The sequence below is a fragment of the Mytilus californianus genome, unplaced genomic scaffold (assembly GCF_021869535.1).
Source record: "Mytilus californianus isolate M0D057914Y unplaced genomic scaffold, xbMytCali1.0.p SCAF_10, whole genome shotgun sequence".
Taxonomy (NCBI): domain Eukaryota; kingdom Metazoa; phylum Mollusca; class Bivalvia; order Mytilida; family Mytilidae; genus Mytilus; species Mytilus californianus.
In genome coordinates this window covers 71,133,027-71,157,007 of record NW_026262582.1, presented here as the reverse complement: position 1 = coordinate 71,157,007, position 23,981 = coordinate 71,133,027, and positions in this window count along the sequence as shown.

Below are 23,981 nucleotides of genomic sequence, written 5' to 3'. Positions count from 1 at the left end.
GGGTGTTTGAGAATATACAAATAAGTCCAAGTTTCAGAGAAAAGTCAGTTATCTATAATTTTCTAATTTGGAAGTTTTCAAAAACCTGTTTTAGGGTACTTGAAAAAATGCCATATTCAAACATTCCATGACTTTTTTAATGTTACAAGAGTAGAGGAACATTAAATATTGAATGGTTATTCAAAAAAGTGTCGAAATATAACTACAATCATTAATTTTACTCGAATTTACTGTTGTGAACTTGCAGTTTCCTACGACGCGTTTACGGAGTTATCTCCCGTTGATCTCCGCTTCGCCACGAATAAGCTGACACAATTGCGTATCCGGGGAATTTATGATCTATAATTAATATATAAGATCCAGAAAAATGGTTTTACTTCATATTTTATACCCCTCCATACGTTACCAAACCCATTTAAGAAATGATTTGGGATTTTCCGTAGACCTACGCAAATTTTCCCAAAAAAATTTCAACTTCCATCGTTGTTTTAGAATATTTTTATAACACCTTTCATAAATAAGTATACATAATAATGAAGCTTATTCACTCAAGATTTGGACCCTACAAGTTTTATTTATGTACGAGTTACAATTAGACGAACGAGGTAAAAAACCAAGAGGTGTACACGTTCACAAGAAAACGGTAAACTCTGACCTTTTATCACGTGACCAATGTCTTGAACTTAGACGCCATTAAATCGTTTGCCGTTCAACTGTATCACATTTCGAAAACAAATAAATAAAAGAACAGTACGCCCATGTCTATGATGAAAAACAAAATTCAAATACAAAAGGGACTTGCAAAGAGTTTTGTGCTCGTAGCGGCCGACAAAGCAGCCAACAATGTGGTGTTGGTATGTCTTAAATATTTTACGGAAGTCCTTAAGAATGAAATTATACATTCAACTGCATTGAAGGCCGTACGCTCAACAGAGAATCATATTGTAAATCATCATGTCACTACCACAGCTCAGCTTAAGGTTTCCTCTGACATTTGAAGGTCCTCACTATGTATTAGTTACCTAAACTATCCGTCAAATATCGTTTCATCTCCGCCTCCAGTAAGTGTTCTACTACTAATCTTTTAGTGCTTTTAACGAGTTCCTTAACTACTATCAAAGAAATTAATTATCATTAACTTTTGTAATAAAACATATGAAAAGAGTGGAAATATAACCATTTTTGGAGTGTAAACAATTCTTTGGATGTTTTAGATAAATTACGTGCTTTTGATGGTCATTTTGATTCCGTTGACAGTGTTGACTTTTCAACTCTTTATACTACACTTCTACACATTCTTATCAAACAAAAGTTTTCCTATATAATTAAATATTCGTTTGATAAATCTGTTTGCAAATTTATTTGTTGTAACTCATATAGAGCCTTTTTCTCAAATGAGACTGGAGGTATGATGAGATGATTAAACAATATTTTTTTCCTGGACAACATTTATGTACGTTTCGGCAATACAGTTTATCGACAGATTGTAGTTATTCCCACGGGCACCTATTGTGCCCCTTTAATAGCAGACTTGTTCCTATACTGTTATGAATCACAGTTTATGGCCAAACTCAGTAAAGACCCGTCTAAATTCCATGTAACTGATAAATTCAGTAACACTTACCGTTATCTTGATGATATTTTTTCGTTAAATAATCAAGAATTCTCTAAATATACTACCGATATTTACCCAAAGGAACTTACCTTAAATCAATCAAATATTAACAGCAATATGTGTCATTTCTTTAACAAATTAATCAACTTGATTTTACAGACAAAACCCCTATTGAAAATATGCATCTTAAATTTTGTAAATCTACTCTAGGAATAAGTAAAAATGCATCCAATTTAGGAGCAAAAGTTGAATTAGGAAGATTGCCTATAGAATGTTTTATTAAAACACAAACCCTTTTATATTTAGCTAGACTATATAATAATAATATTAATTCATTGATAAAGGAAGCTTTTTCTCTAGCACAGTCTCTAGATTTGACTGGAACTTATTCATGGTATACATATGCAAAAAATATTGTTGAAGAGACTAATATTGACCTTAATATTCTTTCTGCTTGTAAGGACATAAAAGATGTAAATAAAATAAAAAACGATATAAAGTTAAAAATGAAAAATAGATATGAAGATTTAATTGAAACTAAATTTGAAAACATTGATGATAAAAGTAAATTTTATCTATATAAAAAACTTTAAAAAGATTGCAAACTAGAATCTTATCTAAATATATCTAATTTTCAGATAAGGAGATTGATTACTAAATTTAGACTAAGTGATCACTCCATCTTAATTGAAAAGGGGAGATATTTTAAAATCCCAAGAAAGGAACGACTTTGTCTTAAATGTAAAATATTAGAGGATGAGAAACATTTTTTACTCTATTGTGATTATAATAAAACACTAAGAAATGCCTTTTTTGAACACATATGTACTGAAAATAATAACTTAAATAATTTAAATGAAGAAGAAAAAATATATTATTTACTAAATCCATCAACGCCTTTACAAACAAATAAGTTAGGATCCTTCTTGAAAAAGTCAGTAGAACTGAGGGCAGGGGACTCTTAACAGCTTGTTTGTTTTTATAAATTTTGATGCTGTTTTTTATTGTGTGTATATACACGGTGTATATTGCTTCCTTTCCGATAGAATCGGTGTTTTTGCTTCCTTTCCGAGTCAGAAAACGCGTCCTTTCGGAGTTCCGATGACGACATCGCACAGGAGCACGAGCTAAAAATGAATTATGCTGCCGTCAAGAGGTAAGTTAAATAAAAATATGTAGCTCACGGAACATTTGAATGTTTTGTCTTAATTCATACCAAGTTGATTTCACTAAAAAAATAATATAAACCAGTTTAAACGGTTCCACAATCTCAGCGTCGTTGACGATTACTGATAAAAAATACATTTGTTTCCTCAGAAACTATTTTAAAATGCATCAAAATTATTTATTTTGTAAAAGTATTTCCTCTCTCTATTGGTACTGTACACGTATACCTAACAACATAATTATTTTCATTTACCTGTGTTTAAAGTTATTGCAAATGGATGGTATTTTTGTTCGAGCATATTGTTTTTCTTTTATTGTTTAACATTTCTTACCTATATAACATGTTACTTTTATTATTCTTCCCTTAGTTTATTTATTTTGTATTCTAAATTATTTATTTTGTAAAAATATTTCCTTTCTCTATTGGTACTGTACACGTATACCTAACAACAAAATTATTTTCATTTACCTGTGTTTAAAGTTATTGCAAATGGATGGTATTTTTGTTCGAGCATATTGTTTTTCTTTAATTGTTTAACATTTCTTACCGATATAATATGTTACTTTTATTATTCTTCCCTTAGTTTATTTATTTTGTATTTACATTGTGTCATAGGTCAAATTTATTTGTTCATTGTATGTTCAATGGTGTTAATATGTCCTTTGATTGAGTTAAGCTATTTCACTTGATATTTTATAGTGTGTCTTTCTATGTTGTGATGTTACACTATTGTTTCAGAAAAAAGGGTGAAGGTTTGGTACCATTAAAACGTTTAAACCCGCTGCATTTGTTTGCACCTGTCCTAAGTCAGGAATCTGATGTTCAGTAGTTGTCGTTTGTTGATGTGGTTCATAAGTGTTTCTCGTTTCTCGTTTTTTATATAGATTAGACCGTTGGTTTTCCCGTTTGAATGGTTTTACACTAGTAATTTTTTGGGGCCCTTTATAGCTTACTGTTCGGTGTGAGCCAAGGCTCCGTGTTGAAGACCGTACTATGACCTATAATGGTTTACTTTTATAAATTTTGACTTGGATGGAGAGTTGTCTCATTGGCACTTATACCACATCTTCTTATATCTATGAAGCATATTGATTCGCAAACTTTTCATTATATTTTACTTATCAAATGGTTTTACCTTGTCCCGCTAACCTGAAACATCCGTATACCTCTTTTTTTTAAAAATAAAGGAAACACTTCCTTTCCGATAAATAAGTCCCAGCGTCAATTTTAGAAACGCTTACTTTCGAAGTCTAAGGAAACGACTCCTTTCAGATTCACGTATAAGTAATGTTATTTTTAAATAAACATGTAGCCGTACGCGCAGGCTAAGAAGTAAGCACGACTTTAACTTATTGATTTTACGATATAAAAAGCATAAGATATGGACTTTTCGACAATGAGACAACATTTCATTAATATAGAACATGATAAAATGTCACCGTGTCTGATCATATCTTCGGTCAAGGTTGCATCTCCCATATCCTTTCTTATACATTAGCAAAATTGTAAGGCAGGACTTTGTATTTTGGCATTATTTAAAGAACAAAGGGCAGATTCTTAATGAAATGCATATACATATACTGTTACTTTCAGAAAAATCAATTCTAAAAGACTCTGGCTTCATGCACCGAAAAGAGCAAAGGTAACTTTAATATCTGAAGAAAACCAGACAACACCAGACACAGAATCTAGACAGCTTACGTCTGATAAAATTTTTAAAGCTCCTATTAAACGCCAAAATGGCTCAGACTGGAATACAAAGAGAAGGCTTACCCCCGCCCCTACTTATGAGGAAAATATACTAGATGAAATCCTGTTACTTATTCCCTCAGTTTTAAAAAACTTGAACAAAGAGGGATTGAGGAAAGATTTTAGTCTTTTATTCAAAGGCATTAGCTCTGGGAAATTTCCGGTCCACAACATCGCGTTCAGATTGCTCCTTGATGTTGCGAAATGGTATTCATTGAAAAACACCACACAGAGGGAATATGGATGTGAGTCCATGAAGTTTTGGAAGGTCGTTTACCGTTTATTTCACGCTAAAACCTTAAGTTTTATGTCAGGTGCAAAGTCGGTTGTCCAAGTAATAGATGGATCCTCTTCTAAAGGATTGTACGATCCACAGACAACAAAGATCAATTTTTCTGTTCCAAATATCAATTCCATTAACAACTTTGATCTTGTTGAAACAAACATCCCAAGAGGAATGTATCCTGGTGTTATTGTGCAAGCCTTAAAATTCATGCCACGCGACAAAAATTATGTCTTATCAGTTGACGGAAAGAAGTTAGCTCCTGGTTTAACAAACACTCATGAAGATCAAGACTTATTTGGCTATGAGGAGGGTAATTCGCTTCAAGATTTGAAGGACCGTCTTGAATCAGAAATTCAAGAAGTTGAAACCGTGAAACACGATTGAACAAAATGAACGACACTGATAAAAGGGACAAACTAATAAGTATAGTTAGCATAGTGTAGCGCGCAAGAGCTTATGATGATAGAGGGTATCTCAATGACCACCAAGATCTCTAAATATTATAATAGATCATGAAAGTCTCATAAAACCAAGAACTGACTAAAAGAATCACCGACCAAATACCGGGTGAACCAAATAAACACTGGAAAAGCAATATCTATGTCTGCAATCTATCTATGTCTCTGGGTTCAAAGAAATGGATACGTTTCAAGTTTAAATACTTTATTATTTTGCTAAGGCAGAATATTCATTCATTCAATAAATATGAGCAATTTGACAAACTTCAAAATGATACTGGATTGACTGTACCAGAGCTATCTTATGAGCTATCTTAAGTAAAATATGTATATAGTTTTTCTCCAGATGCACAGATACTGATATATATATATATAGAATTGTGCTAGTTCATATCGCACATTATTATTTTTATTTAAAGCATATATTTGAACTCTCTGTTGTAATTAGTCATATAACCTATGTCGTGTTTAACACATATTTAGAATTGTGCAAGCGTCTTACCTGATGTTCGGTTTGACATTTTTATTGTATAAATTTCAAGATTTGTATAGTTTAATCTAAGTAGACTGATATATGATTCATTCAACATCACAATCATATTTACTGATGAAGGATATCTGTTATGCGAAATATTTATAAATAATTACATTTATAGTTCCTTTTTTTGTTATTGGTGTTGTTGTGTACACTTTTTAGGCGTTTATATATATATATATATATACATTCAAATATAAGGTACAGTTTGCTAAGGTGTTTGGTCACTGAAAGGGGTAATTTAAAATGACATTCATACTGGAGACATTACCAGTAACGTATATCTGAAGTCTAAACAAAATAGAGAAAGTCCAAAATAATTGACAAGGGTACTAAATACTTTACTAGTAGCGTGTCACAGGTAACCTATAAGCAAACTGTACTGGTCAATTTTAAAGATTATAACTATACTGATAATCAAGGTGTATCTGAGTATATCCAATTTATGCTAACTTAAGTGTTTAGAATCTAAACACATATGATGTAATGTTTAACCAGTTTACACTGCTTATCTTGTATGTATTAAAAACTTGAATTATGTTCTTTTCCAGAATTGTGAATAGGATGAATTTTTGATAGAATTCAAATATATGTGTTTAATGATTAAACACCTCCTTGTTAATAAAGTTAACCTTATATGATCAGAAATGCAGCTAGAGAATACTAGCTTATGTATCTTACTATAAAATATGTGTATCTTATTTAATGTGCTAAATGTATAATGCACAATACTAGAAACTTTACTAGTACTGAGTGCCTGAATTCATGAAATCTTACTGCTCACAGTTTAATGTAAATTTATGATAAAGACTTCGACTAAAGAGACTTTCTGATAATACTAGTCTTGAGATCTTGCAGAATTTTGAACTCAGATACCCTTTTACTTAAATAAATAAAAAGTTTTCTATCTCTGAACCTTTAATCATTTGTACTTTAAATCTTATAGGACTCTGTTAAACAACCAACGGTTGTACATTCTAAAAGTTTTAATACTTTTCTAAATATCAGTTTGCACTGCCGTGAATTTAAACATTTATAATTTCCAAATAGAATAATTTCACTTAAATTTGTATAGCATTTTTATTAATGCATTTTCCATTTAAAAGTTCCAAAAACGAATAAAATTTTACGTTTCCGTCAAAAGATAAACGTTAACGTTAAATATTTTCAATAGAAAATAACTAGTCTTACTTTTTTTCAGAAATATTTGACAGAGTCCTCCCTGTTGTCAATATGGAAAAGTGACGTCGATATAGCGTTTTCGGGCCCTTTTTATACTACCCGCGCCGCACATTTCACCCCTTTTAGGTCAACTGTACATTTGCAGATCGATAACCAATCAAATCACACGCACAAGTGCCCCGTTGACCTTTTGAGAGTACCTTGCTACATTTTATCCCCCCGTTTGAAAATTCGTGTCCTCACAAATTGAACAAAATCATTTTATTTGTCAATTAACGCTCTGAATTTATTCTTAAAACATGTATCTACCGATTCATACCTTAGCAAACACATGAATACTCTTTACCATAACAGATTCAATAAATAAATAAATAAATAACAAGCAATTTCACACAATCTTTCATTCTTCAGAAAAATTTACCTAATAAATTATCCTCTCATTATTTATCATTAAATGCCTATCCTCCAATCACTCGAACCTATAAATATATCTATCTATTAAAATTTTCTTTGTAGTTTACCCAAGAGAAAATTTATATCAACAATTGAAAGTAACACAGTTAACAAGCAAAGGTAAGCATTTTCTTCCTTATACACACTTTTAAACAATAATTTAGCACAAATACACATTATTCTTGACTCATTTAGTTAGTCTAAATTCTAGTTAAAATTTGAACACAACTTTGAACACAACTTTGAACACAACATGGTTGAGTTATATATTACCCTTTTGTCATCTTGACAAATAGTTACTAGCAAAATTTATACATCATCTACAAATATCCACCCTACTACTCCCAAGGACAATTTTGTGTTTACTACTTATTTGGCACAAAATATTTAATCTGAAAGGAACTATTTCATTTGATTTTTAATCATCAATAATAAAGTAACTGTCAGAAAATACTAACCCTAATAATTATTTTATTATATAATACTTTGAAAAACTGCGTCACTGACTCACTGGGTAAGTGATAAGGTATACTAAATACCTCAAAAACCTCAAAAAAACAGATCCACAGTCAAAAAAGAAATGGTGACCATTCCTACACCAAAATTATTTTGTTTTATATATGACATTGAATTAATCTTTAAGTATATAATATTTGTAGGCAACAGGGAAAGGAAAGACCACACTCCCAACAGACCTCAGACCCCAATATGGAATATAAAGTAAAAAAAAAAAAAAAAAAAAAAAACTACAAGTAGCCAAAGGAAGATAAATCTCAAAAGGTATTATTTTTTTTAGAAGTTATTAAGAATGATCATTATCTGTTCAAAATATATTATTATTTTAAGAAAAAAAAATCATTACTTATCCCAGAAAACAATACATAATACAATCTAAACAAAACAAAATTTACAATTTACCTAAATGAAAGTTCACTTCTTCATTGGCGTCTGGGGTCTTTGTCTCCTGCTGTAAGATCTGGAATAGGGTCTTCTTCTTTCAAAACGGGTAAAGCCATCCTGACACCTACAGTCTGCTTTAAGTGCTCTGATCTCCTCTCCCTGCTGCCTAACCACGCTCCTCAATCCCTGTACTTGTGATGACATGGTTGTCATGAGGTTGGTGAGGTTGCGCAATTGGTCCTGCACCTTACCTACCTCGATAGTGAGGCTACAATTATTCGAAGTTATAATGTTTTGTAGGTTTTCTAAATGATGACATGTAGAGCTGGAAGAACTAGACGATGATTTCTTGGATACACTCTTACTAGACTGTCTGAGGGGAACGTGGTCCCATTCACAGGCAGGGTGTGTGAAGTCTACCTCCTGTAGAGCAGTGGCCGACAAAAGTTGCTTTAAAATATCCTCATCATCTTGACTATCCCTTAATATAATTTCTCTGATGGGTGTTGCCAAAGAAGGAGTTGATACTAGTGGTGAGTTGGGTGGTGACCTAAGAAAACTGAAACTAGAATCCAGGTCGGAATCAGTTAAAAGTCTAGTGGAAACCTGCTCCATGACCTCCTGCACAACCTCCATTGGCGACTCCTCTGCAATGTATTCTGGTGATAATAGATGACCAAACCTTATAGGCGGTAATACAGATGAAGATTCTGATGAGGCCAGCTCTGCATCAGAATCAGGTTGACCATAGGTGGGTACATAAGTTGTAATTGTGGTCAACTCCAAGGAGGAGGTGCTATCTCCAGAAGAGCAACTTATCGGTTCTCTTAAGGTGCCTTTAGTACTACTCCCCATCAATCGAAAATCCTTATCTGGCTTAGGCTGATAAGGGTTCTCACTTTTCCTAAAATAGAAAGTGTCCCCCTCAAATGTCTGGGCAGCTATAGCCTCTGCCTTCTGCTCACAATGTTTTCAATGGAAGCTTTATGTGGGCCTTTAGTTGATTCTCTTTTGTTGTCTTGTACCCACATAGCAAGCAATAGAATGGCACTTGGGTTATCTCTACATGGTTCATTAAAATATGAGTTATCACCCTATATCTAGGCCCCTGGTAGGGTATCTCCTCAGGGCACCTGAGGCACACTGTTGACCTTCTGACCGCCTTATTGATATCATGGTTGTAAGTACTCATCTGAAAATAACACAGGACCTTAGAAACTTGTCTGATTATAAAAATGTTTTTTTTAAAAAAAAGATCACATAACTCTGCTCATCTGGAGATGAATTTTTTTTTTATTGTTTCATTATCTAGAAACTTTGATTGTTCTTATTTATTTATATAAATTTTCTATTTGTAGATCAAAATATCGACAAACCATGGATTTGAATACTCAGCTGACAATGTTTATGCAGCCAAAACACAACAATACTGATGTGAAGAGTAAAAAAAGGAGATAATCCAACAGTTTATAAAAGGGAGATAATCATCTGATAGTACTATGAACTATTAATCAATTGTAAAATTTTTAATTCCAAAATTATCAATCTGATATCATCAGCTTATGTTATTTATCAATTTCATTTCTTTGATTCATAAGACATTATATGCTTTCTTTTTAAAAACATTCTTAAGCTTACAAACAAATTGTTAACTAATTAACAAACTATTAATTTTTATTCATATACATTCAATATGTACACAAATTTTTATTTTACTGATTATGTGAACAAATATTTTTCAGCTCATCAGAATAACGTTTGGCACAGTCAATCTACTCAAATATTTAAATACAGCATAAAAGGTAACTCAGAACTACCTCAAATCTTTTTATGTTCAACTTTCCTCATCCATTTAGGGATATTTTCCCCCCAATAGGGCTTTAACTTGTCATGATTGACAACTTTACAAAGTAAATTTTTAACTTTTTCTAAATTTGGGGAATTTTTCATGGAACAAGCCATGTCAAGAGCTCTTTTTGTGCATTTTGCACATGGACCACATTTTAAATATTCCATGTTATCGGTCTCGGGACAATCACAATCACGGGGGTTGCTGCATCTTGACATGGCATGAGCGTTTCCATGTTTGGGAACTGGTCTATATTCTTCTCTTAAATCAAAGGGAGATAATATCTCTACCCAACGAGCTATTCTACCCTTGGGTTCTTTCAGACTGAAGAGCCAAATTAAAGCTTGGTGATCAGTTCGAACAGTAAAACTTCTACCCAACAAATATTGTCGGTAGTATTCTATAAAATATCTGACTGCTAATAATTCTTTATCAGTGATACAATAATTGCGTTCAGCTTTGTTAAGGGTTCTACTACCATAGGCTATAACTCTAGTCTGGCCATCTTGAATTTGGCTTAATACTGCACCAATAGAAACATCACTGGCATCAGTATCTAATATGAAGTCCCCTTTGTCTAAAGGAAAAGCCATCATATCTGGACTAATAAGTGATTGCTTTAGGCTTTTAAATGCCTTTTGACTTTCAACTGTCCAAATAAATTTATTGGATTTCATGGTCAATTCTGTCAGGGGTTTCACCATCAAAGAAAAATCTTTAATAAATCTTCTATAATAACTACCCATCCCTAATATTTTTCGGACTTCTGTTACATTTTGTGGAGTTGGCCATGCCAATATTTTAGCAACATTATCAGGATTAGGTTGTACCCCTTCCCCTGATACTACATGACCTAGAAAGGTTACTTTAGTTTTGAAAATTTGACATTTCTCTGGTTTTAATTTTAAACCAGCTTCAGATATTCTTGTAAGTACCACATCTAGTCTTTTTAGGTGCTGTTCAAAATTTGAACCAAAGACAATAATATCGTCCAAGTAAATCAGACATGTTTGCCATTGCAAACCATTCAAAACTAACTCCATAAGCCTTTGACATGTGGAAGGACCATTACACAGACCCATTTGAAGAGTTTTATACTCATATAAACCATATTTGGTCACAAAAGCTGTTTTTGGAATGCCATCTTTCTTAACGGGAATTTGATGAAATCAACTGGTCAAATCAAAAGAACTGAACAGAGTTGATCCACTGAGTATATCCAAACAGTCTTGTATACGCGGCAAGGGAAAATTGTCCCGTTTTGACAGCTGGTTGACCCCTCGAAAATCTGCACAGGGGCGCAGCTTGCCTGACTTTTTGACCACAATGACAGGAGGACTGGCCCAAGGACTGTATGACCTCTGTATAATACATTGATCTAACATCTGATCTGTTAATTTCTTCTCATCATTTGCATATGCCATTGGCACCCTGCGTGGCGGTTGCCTTACTGGTTTAGCATCACCAGTATCTATACTATGTTCTGTTAACTGGGTGAGGCCTAAGTCTGTTTCATTCTTTGAGAATGTATTTGAAAATTGAATCAAGAGCTTTGCAATACCTGCACATTCATTTTCTGAACGGCCCTTTATGGCATCAGTATACATGCCATGTAAATGATCTGGGACTATCCCACTCTTCCCCCCATCAGCAGTTTCCTTTTTAGTTAAATTTCTAATAATACCAGTATTAGTTTCCCACTGAACAGGTTCAGCATCTGCCAGCTTGATGCGCCGGATTGAAGAAAAATTGGTAATTTCTTCTATGTCCTCACATTCAACCAATACTTTAGTCTCAGTGGTCAACTGTTCAGCTTCACCAAGTACTGTATCTTGATGCAGCTCAAATTGCTGATCAAAAGGATTCATAACTCTTACAATACAAGTAACATCTTTTTCTAAATTAACAACAGTAGGGGCCATAATAATAGGGAACTTCTGTAAAATATCAGCATTAGATTCTAATACAAAATCTTGGGACTGGGAACTTTGATCAATTTCAAATCGACCAATTAAAACATCTATTAACATTTCACTACGGGGAGGTATAGTTAAATTATCTGCTACCCTGACTTTTCTAACTTTTTCAGGTAAGCCAATTTGTTTGCAAGAAATGGAGGTACCCCCCAGCAGCATAATTCCATCGCTTAATATAAGATTAGAAGGACCACAGTCTGCCTTCATTAGTACATCTAGACCTAATAAGGCTTCATCTTCAATATTAGCTACTACTAATTCAATATTAAAATCTAATTCCTTGAATTTAACATTAAAAAAGGCTTTCCCCAACCGATCTAAAGGTTTGCCATCAGAGCTGGCCAGCATATTAGAACTTTTCAAAATGGGTCTTTTCAAAAAAGCCCTGTACTTGACCCTTAACATAAACTCCATCACTACGGAGTACTTGACGTCCAACAACCTGTGGATTAATCAAGTCATGTTCCTTACTGTCGTCACAGTAGGTACAAGGATTTTTCTTCTCAGTTTGAGAAGTAATAAGTTCATCTTTTGAACCCTCTTTATTAACTTCAATAACCTCCGAATTTATGCTACTATGTGATACATCTCCATTCACTACATTCAAAGATTGACCTTTTTCCTGAAAATGATGGGTCAGCTCCTGGTCATTAGAGTTGACCCCATCTAGTTTAAAGCAAAATCAGGGAAAGGTCTATTATTCCCAAATTATGTATCAGATGTCTCAGACCCAGGGGCAGTATCTCTAGGTTTACTTTCAGACCAATTCTGACTATTTAGCTTTTGGTTTGGTCTTTTAGGGTTGCTAAAGCAATTTCGGGCATAATGTTCTGGTTGACCACAGTGAAAACACAGGAAATTTCTATCACCCTGTGGGTGTTGTCCTGAGACACGGTCTCTGGGACCATTAAATTTATTGGGTTTTCTATCTTTATAGTTTGACCTATTAGAACTTGGACCAAATGGTTTATTTCTTTGGTAACTGCCTATATTTTGATTCTCTTCTTTCTTTTTTTCTTCATAAATTTGTTTGAACAATTTCTGTACTTGTTCCAACTGTGTTTTACCCAACCCCTCAACAGAAGAAGTCACATTCTGTTCCTTTTTGCCATTCAATTTGCCTGTTTTCCAGTCAGGCTTCATTTACTCATTTTTGAGTTGTCTTACTTGTTTCTTAAATTTCCCCCTGATTGTTCCTCTTGAGGACTACTAGTAGTCTCAAGATAAGTTATAACATCATGTATAGCTTCCTCTATTGTACTAGGATCTTTATACAATTCTACATGAACCCTGGTTTTATGGTCTGAAAGACCCATTAAGAACCTTTGTAAAAGGTCTTCTTGCCTTATTTTTCTATCCCTATTAGTATAGGCCTTATCATATATGCGCATAAGCTCAGCAGCATAAGTTTCAGAGGTCTCGCCTGGTTTTTTGGTTCCTCCTTTTAAATAGGACCTTGTAGTTCTTTTTGGTCTCAAATACACCAAATCTATTTTGCATTTCTTTTGTTATTTTACTATAACTAGACAAAATTTTCTGAGGAAGCTGATCAAAAACAAAGTCACATGCTGCCCCTTGGAGATGGGGAAGCAACTCCCTGAGTTTACTCTTGTCATCCCATTTACCAAGGCGGGCAACAGCCTCAGATATGTTATACCAAACCTCCCATTTTTCTTTACCAGTATAAGCGGGCAATTTCACATTGTGAGGAAAAGCAGATTTGGACTTAGATTTTGACCCATTTAACAAACTTGTACCTAAACTTTCATCGTCAGATGAATCAGGACAACTGTCCTCAGAGCTTGAGGTATTATCAGACGGAGCATAGGATTTTGATCTTGACCTAGCTGACCTTACACTGCCTTTTTCATTGCTAGATCTAGCATGTATGGCTCTGGTCTCTGATAACCTATGAGGGTCTGGAGGACTTTGAAAAAAGTTTCCTCTAAATGCAGCCTGCATAGCTGTAACAACTTGACTGGTCATATCTTGTATTGCCCCTTTTATAACCCCATAAAGCCCAGCAGTATCACCCTGGGGTTCAACATCTGTCTCATTAGCCGACAAATCAGGCTCATGAAAAACTTGTTTCTTCTTAAGTAATCTCTGACTTCTCCTAGGTCTTGAATCTAATGGGGGAGGCATATTTAACCCACTTGTGCTTGGAGAGGGAAATAACTCTGCTCTAGGCAGAACAGGGGGTTGACCTTCGTCAGACTCAGGTTCTGTATCATCGGGTAAATTAAATTCTGTCTCACTTTCTAACATGTCAGTCTCAGTTTCATTTTCATCACCACCTGTTCTAGGTGGTGCTTGAGCTCTCTTTTTCACCATTGCTTAAGTTCGTATCTCTGGATCCCCCAATAAAAATATAGGGATCCCACCGTGGATGCCAAAATGTAGCGCGCAAGAGTTTATGATGATAGAGGGTATCTCAATGACCACCAAGATCTCTAAATATTATAATAGACCATGAAAGTCTCATAAAACCAAGAACTGACTAAAAGAATCACCGACCAAATACCGGGTGAACCAAATAAACACTGGAAAAGCAATACCTATGTCTGCAATCTATCTATGTCTCTAGGTTCAAAGAAATGGATACGTTTCAAGTTTAAATACTTTATTATTTTGCTAAGGCAGAATATTCATTCATTCAATAAATATGAGCAATTTGACAAACTTCAAAATGGTACTGGATTGACTGTACCAGAGCTATCTTATGAGCTATCTTAAGTAAAATATTTATATAGTTTTTCTCCAGATGCACAGATACTGAGATATATATATATATATATATATATACATAAAAATATAAGGTACAGTTTGCTAAGGTGTTTGGTCACTGAAAGGGGTAATTTAAATGACATTCATACTAGAGAATACTAGCTTATGTATCTTACTATAAAATATGTGTGGCTCATTTAATGTGCTAAATGTATAATGCACAATACTAGAAACTTTACTAGTACTGAGTGCCTGAATTCATGAAATCTTACTGCTTACAGTTTAATGTAAATTTATGATAAAGACTTCGACTAAAGAGACTTTCTGATAATACTAGTCTTGAGATCTTGCAGAATTTTGAACTCAGATACCCTTTTACTTAAATAAATAATAAGTTTTCTATCTCTGAACCTTTAATCATTTGTACTTTAAATCTTATAGGACTCTGTTAAACAACCAACGGTTGTACATTCTAAAAGTTGTAATACTTTTCTAAATATCAGTTTGCACTGCCGTGAATTAAAACATTTATAATTCCCAAATAGAATAATTTCACTCAAATTTGTATAGTATGTTTATTAATGCATTTTCCATTTAAAAGTTCCAAAAAGGAATAAAAATTAACGTTTCCGTCAAAAGATAAACGTGAACGTTAAATATTTTCAATAGAAAATAACTGGTCTTACTTTTTTTCAGAAATTTTTGACAGAGTCCTCCCTTTTGTCAATATGGAAAAAGTGACGTCGATATAGCGTTTTCGGGCCCTTTTTATACTACCCGCGCCGCACATTTCACCCCTTTTAGGTCAACTGTGCATTTGCAGATCGATAACCAATCAAATCATCCGCACAAGTGCCCCGTTGACCTTTTTAGAGTTCAACTGTGCGCAAGGGTGCACAGTGATTCTGACACAGCAGAATCGAATATTTGAAATACTAAACATATTTTAAAATAAGTTTCACATATCTTTTCTTGTATGTACATAAAAATGATGTATTGTACAAAGTTATTTTAATAAAAGAATAAAAATAAGAATTTTAGTTTTCCCAGCCAATCGGATCGCAGACCGTAGTTGTTAACAATGGCGGATTGCAATGATGGCACAAGTTGCAGCGACACGAGGTTCGACAGATTAAGCCGTAATTTACAACTTCTCACTGATCTAAAGTGAATTCTGAAAGTCAATTCGACTTCAGGAAAGTGTGTGTGTAAGTAAGTTTAACTAACATGACTCAATTATTACTTAAAGTCAGTGTGAATGATCGTCGTTTTCGGCTTCTGCAACTTTTACAATGAGGGAAAATCTCAAAATATATAAACGTTCTGAAAATCACATTTCAAGTAAAATCTACATCCATACAAAAACATATCCCAACTACGAAAGTTATACACAGTTAACACACTCTGAAATTCTTAGAAGTATTGTGTGAGAACACAAGTATATTATTAAATAGAAATTTTTGAACATATCCAAAATCTGATAAAAAAAGGTCAGAAATGAAAACTTCAGAAACCTTGAAGAATCTCTGGTAAAATGAATTATAAGATATATATATAAAGCCAATTATGTTTTGGCCAGCTGTCTAGACCACATTATATAACTCTTGTCATATAACAGCATTGTACCTACAAATAAAATACTCTTCACAAAAATAAAAACAAAAGAGGGAGGGGGATACCTTGCTACAATAGTTTCAATCAGGATTAAGGAGTTGCGATTGCTTTTCCAAAACCAGAGTTTTGCATTAAGAAGGTTTTATAAAGAGGCAGGAGATGACTGCCAAACTTCCCGCTTTGTTTATGCCATCAGCAGTGTGCAAGCCGTTATATTACAGATCAAGTCAATAGTAAGAAGACTTCTCAAGACAAACAACATGATTTTTGAATTTGTTGCAAGAATAAATAACAGCAGTATGTCATTTGTATGTGGTACAGAAGTGGATCAATATTCACAAGCTAACTGGATTTCTCTCAAAGATACTGAAGATCTCCCAGAAGGTTTGCTAAGTGATACAAGGTACGTAAAACAGAGGTCTCAAGAATGGTTTGAAAAGAGGAAACAATTTAGATTGACAGGAAGAAAATTGTTTCAGGGATTAGGGCTAGATAGCTTGAAAAACCTTCAGAAACATTACGATAAAGTAATTAGGAAAAAGAATTTAGAGGAAACCTTTCCAAATGAAGTCCAGGAAAAAATGGACCATTAAACGAAATCAGAGATTCACGCGATTGCGACTTTAGTAACACAAATTTTACCTGTATATTACCCAAGCATGAGTTATATTGAAGAAGGTGCATTCATCATTCACAACAATGAGCAATCTTTTATTATGGTGTCACCCGATGGGAGCATTGGTCGTAAAGATTAAGGAACAAAAGAGGGACGAAAGATACCAGAGGGACAGTCAAACTCATGAATCGAAAACAAACTGACAACGCCATGGCCAAAAATAAAACGACAAACAGACAAATAATAGTACAGATGACACAACATAGAAAACTAAAGACTAAGCAACACGAACCCAACCAAAAACTGGGGGCTTTCATTCAGTTCTGAATATACTGAAACATGTTTTTTTTTCATGAACATAATTATTTCTAAAAATAAAAACCTCACAGGAAGCCGACATTAATTCAGATGATATAAGTTCTTATTGCCGATATCTCTAACGAAAAAAGACAAGACAGTGGCAGCCAAAGTACAACCGACGGATTTGTTTAAAATGAGGATAGTTTCAAAATTTAATGAAAATTATTATCACGAACTAACTTGCAACTGTCAAAATGGTTTATTTTGGTATGTTAACTTTAAAAGTTTGAGGCTTCTCATAGTGTATATTTATGTGATTATCAGTCCATTTTTTGAAGTATTATTTGAAAATTTATGATTACTACAAAACAAAACACTTAATGATTATATGAAAACAGATGCAAAACACAGTGATTAAGGTGTTAACTGCAGGGTAGCCTCATGAGTGACCTCAAAAGTAAAATGCTTTTAAATATTTTATTTTTCAGATATATTCCACAGATACTTGGTGAAATGGCATCGACACACACTTATCATATTATATATCTTTCCTGGTCAGCAGAGTCATCAACAGTTTTTCGAGCATAGTTTGATGGGGACCTTTGGGAAATGATGATGAATGAAGCTATTGAATTGTATGGGCAGAACATACCAAAACGCGTATCAGAAAATGCAAAAGAAATAAAGCAAAGAATGGTCACATATAGAAAAACATGTGTTGAGTGTTTCATTCCGTCCATCAAATGTACATCAAATGGAATATCCCCAACTACCACTGAAACACCGTATGTATTTCCACTGCATGTCCACAGGGAAAATGAAGAAACTGAATCAAACTTTGAAATAGTTTTAGCTGAATCTGTTTACAACATAAAAGAATCTTACCAAATTTGCAGGCGAAAAGCAAGCGAAGTACTCGTGTGGCTTTTAAGTGACTCTGACAGACAGTGGCATCCTGAAATGCCAAACTCGGTGCCAATTGCTTACGCTATGAAGGGTTATAGTTAGTCAACAAATATCATGCGATCCATGCATGATAATATTTTGGAGGTATGCTCAAGTTATGCAATAAATGTGATTTGCAGTTGCTTTGGCGGACAATGGGTAAAATTAGGAACACGAAATGGTGAGAACAAGCCTATGACATAACTTCAATTGCAGAAAGATGTCTGGGAAAAGGCAAAGAAAACAAGTAGGGAAAATATATTAAATGCCTTTGTTAGCATACCGATCGTCAGGAAGGTTGAAACCGATTTGGTTTCAATGAAGTCTAGTTTTAGCTCATTATCAGTATCTTGTCCATTATATGGAAAGACAAGTGTTCAACTGATTTAAAAACTGCCGTAAAGGATACACAGGGACTACGGAAGTTGACACACGATGAAATGAATGTCATTATTGAACATACACATGCAATGCAAAAGCAAGCAGGCATAGTAATCAAGAAGTCATGGGCTATTAAAGAAAAATCTAACGCCATAAGTAAACCAGTTGGAAATGGAGAACAAAAATATAGTGTCTGAGAAGACTGTTAAACAGTTATTGAAATTGACAGAATTTGCAACAAGAGCACTAAAATCCTATAGCCGAGTTAATTCCAAGACCGTTCCGAAACAAACATTGAATGTCTTTTATGCAACACTCACTTTTCCCAGTGAGCAACAAAAGTGGTACGATGACGCTCCCTTTGGCCAGAAATTAAACATTGAAGATGTGGGGTCAACCGAAATATTTTCTTATCCAAATTACTACAGTAAAAGTGAGAAGTTTGAACCGATGTGTGTCGATGCTCACCATCTTTTAGTAAATTTAAGAGTTAAAGTTTGTAAAGACGGTGTTAAAGGTATTAAATAAGATGCTTGGCATGCTGTCGCACAAAACAGGGACATCATAAGTAAGAGTTTAGTGGTTGACTTAGTAGACAAACAAAACAATGCATACGCTTTAAAAACATTTTCTATTGAAGTAGAAAATGAAATGCAAAATTTAGGTTACACGAATGAGGCAGAGTTTTGTAGCATAGTTAGAAATTGGTACGAGGCTGAAGATAGTCCCGGTATTTCAGCAGTAAATAGAGCTAATTGTCCCCATTGTACCAAAATCATATCTGGTAAAAAATCTTTGTGTGTTCCTTTATTTGTTTTATCATAAATTAGGAGATAATGATATTAAATAGATTGTATCATGTAGTCATGAAAATATGATAGAAATAAGCTAAACAAAAGACTGCGTGCTTATATTATCCATTTGTGGTTAAAGGTTCATTAAACACTGATAACTTGTAGTTATACAACAATTCTCATTATTTGTACAACATCACAATTGTACACAACATATATACATTATTCTTTTTTATATTTAAATTTAGGTCATTTAGTATCACATCTACAAGAAAGTCTGTCTATCCAGCACCACCATTGTTACAAGGATCTGGCACCAATGAATGCTTGCAGAATACACCTATACTTGATAGTATTGAATACGAAAGTGGCCAAATACAAAACATTCTATTAAAGTATGATTGTCTTTTATGAACGATAGTTAAATTGATAACATAAAGATATCAGGCATAACCATTTTCCACTCAAGACAGAGTTTTGTTTACTAACAAAAGACAGCCTCTGTGCTCACCGTGAGTATTGTAGGTTGTGGCCTCTAACCTTGGCCGTGTCAAGCCAACTTGAAGACTTGAACATTGGTATTTGCTGCTTCTCCTCCAATCACGTGGCATTTAATAGTTAGAGTAAAAGACTGGTCGACCCCCGGGGTCAGAATAATGTGTCCGACGTAAGGTGACATGTCTTCTATTCGAACTGTTACCTTGTGAGATAGCACGTTAAAATTACGGCCTAGTACAAAGCGGGGTTCATATTCATTTCTCATTATCATGTTTTTTTCCTGAATATGCACCCGACTTAGTTTAGTTTAAACATATTTATTTATAGTGGACTGGGAAACAAGCTATCGTAACTTATATTAATCCCTCTCCACTTTGCATCATACTTGCCACTGGACGTTAAATAACCATCCATCCATCGTCATCTGGAGACTCATCATTGACGGTCTATTCGAAAAGTTAAAAAGTCAATTTTAAAGCTGAAAACAATAAAAACCAAACAATCTTCAATGCCAGAGGTAGAAAATCAAATTGCATTATAAGTTTAATGATGATAGAGCCAATTCTACATATATTTCACATCAGTCCATTTTACCTAGGCATTTAAGGTTGATTCATGGTATACCGCCATCTTGGATTGTACAATCCCAGTACAAAATCGGTCTAGTTATTTGCCAAAATCTGCAAATGTGAAGTAAGATTTGCAATTTATTGGTTAGACTGTTTATTTATTTAAAGAAATCTTGGTGATTTATTGTATAACTCAAAATATTTAAACAAATATCAAATTTTGTGTTTTAAGAATCATTTTTTAAAAATAAGCCATTTAAGGGGAGATAACTCTTTTAGTAAAAAATATATACTGGACTGGTAGGGAAATTTCTAATTTTTACTTGTAGCAAGAAAACAAGTTCGAGATAATAAAACCTATCTTCTCACAATTTATTTCAAAATTCTATCTCATACATTTTTTTTATGCACACAAATGTGTTTTTTCATGAACAATCTAACCAAATTTAGGCAATTTTCAACGACTCATAGGTTGGAAAATAGCACGGTGACTCATACTTTTTATTATATTTTAGAAAAAAACATAGTTAAATCTTCATTTTGGCAAAGTATAAGAAAATTCTATCTCAAGAAATATATACCTATGATCTACCTTAAGAATACATATAATTAAGAAGATGTGGTATGAGTGCCAATGATACAACTATCCATCCAAGTCACAATGTATAAAAAGTAAACAATTATAGATCAAAGTACGGCCTTCATCACGGATCATTAGCTCACACCGAACAGCAAGCTATAAAGGGCCCCAAAATAATCAGTGTAACACAATTCAAACAGGAAAACCAATTCTTATTTTATTAAATTTAAAGGCAAAATAATTTGTCACTGAAATTTATTGAAATATGTCAGAATACTAGTCACATTTTATGCCCTGTTTTTTAACTGAAAAATACATTATAATTTTTTTTTACAGGAACCATTTTTTTCGACAGTTCTTTGCGGAAACGAAAGAAACAAAGACAGGCTAAAAAATCGGTTTTTCAAAGCCTCAAGAAGTGACTCGTGGATGTTTGCCAATAAGACAATATCATAAATGTGATGAGAGTAAAATTCTTCCCACAACTAGACTTGGAATAGATCTTTCTTAGATGAGTTTGATTGGGGAGGGAACTTTTTGTACCTCATATTTTACTACTCTTACGCGAGTAATTTAACATTTTGTACTGGGGTTTAGCTAAGTTACCAGCTAGTAATGGAAAGTTGAACTTGATTAAAATTTTGAATCAAGATTATTTGGTTGATATGGAAAATTCTGCATGCTTTAAAATTAGTCTCAGTGGATGTGCGTCCTTTTTATCGGACCATTAGAAGTACTACAAACATCAATGGCTATACACTATAGCGTGTGTTTTTGTATTGAAAGGCGAATAAATATTCTTTTTAACGCAAAAATAACTCAATTTTATTATTGTAACTTGATATACGTATACAACATTTTAAAGAACATTTTACTCTTAACAACAACCATAAAAATCCTATCTCTCGTATCAAACATAAACTAAAAGAACTAGCCAAGGAATTTGTTTTTGTCCCGGCTGATAAAGCTGCTAATAATATCATTATAGTTTGACGTAAATTTTACATTGAGGTTCTGCAAAAGGAAATAACGAATTCACGAATTCACCAACATTCCAACTGACTTCATTTTCAGAAAACGATATCTGTAACAAACATAAACTATTAGTTACTTATTTACAAGCAGAACCAAATACAATGAAAGTCCCAACTATGTACTGGCTTCCGAAGCTACACAAATCACCTTACAAATAAAGATTTATTTCGTCTTCAATTCATTGTTCCACTACTAAATTGCCTATTCTTCTTACAAGTACACTTGGTACAATCAAAAACCTGATAATAAATTGTTCAAATAAGGCCTTTGAAAATAGTGGAATTTACTACTTTTGGAGTGTCAAAAACTCGTTGGAAGTACTTGATAAATTGCATGCATATATTGGTGATTTTGAATCTGTTCAAAGTTTTGATTTTTCTACCCTATATACCACTTTGCCTAATATTCTTATTAAGAAAAAATTAAAAATTCACACACCTAATTAAATGGGCATTTAAAAAGTCGGAATGCGAATACATATATGTTCAAACTCTTTTAGGTCATTTTTTAGTAGCAACAAACAAAAGAGCTATGTCAATTGGACATGCTTTGATACTATATCTGCCCTTGAATTTTTACTTGATAACATTTTTGTTCGCTTGGGCGATTCCGTATATCGTCAAGTTATCGGAATTCCAATGGGGACTAACTGTGCACCACTTATTGCGGACCTGTTTTTGTATTGTAATGAGTTACAATTTATGACTAAAATCAGCAAAGACCCATCGAAACAATATCTGATACAAAAATTTAACAATACTTTTAGATATTTGGATGATATATTGGCTCTCAATAATGACAACTTCAGTATGTATACTAAAGAAATTTATCCTTTTGAACTTACTTTAAATAAAGCTAATACTAACAATGACCACTGTCCTTTCCTCGATCTTGATATCTATATCATTAACGGGAAGCTTAATACAAAAATTTATGATAAAAGAGATGATTTTTCATTTCCTATCGTTAATTATCCATTTTTAGATGGTGACGTTCCCTTGTCACCATCTTATGGTGTTTATATATCTCAACTTGTACGATTCGTTCGTGTATGTAACAACGTATTAGATTTTAGCGAGCGAAATTTATATATTACTGAAAAATTATTACACCAGGGTTTTCGATATCATAAACTAGTCAAAACATTTACTAAATTTTATCATCGGTATAAGGACATCATTCGTAAATATAACTCAACATGCAGACATCTTATACGTTCGGGTATTTCACATCCAATCTTTTATGGTAATATTCTTTACAAAGCACAAAAATGTCAGTATTCACCTCAAAAGCTAACAAAACCTTTATACAGACTTATTAAGAAGGGATATAGTTACGATACTGTTGTCAGGTCATTAAAGATTGCATATTTTGGCTTTAATATTGATTCACTTATAGGGTTTTTGCATCGGAATTAAACATGATATTTATTCTAAAACCAGTTGTTGGCATGACACGGGTTATGTTCTTCTCATATATTTTATGATGGTATGATACTAAACCCCTAACGGGAAGGATTGTGCCTGATATTCATATGATGAAGACATAATCTTTCAATCAGTTTAATTGAGGTCTGAAGCTGGCATGTCAGTAACTGCTAGTAGTCTGTTGTTATTTATGTATTATTGTCATTTTGTTTATTTTCTTTTGTTTCCTATTCTGACATCGGACTCGGACTTCTCTTAAACTGAGTTTTACTGTGCGTACTGTTGTACGTTTGTTTTTTCTACATTGGCTAGAGGTATAGGGGG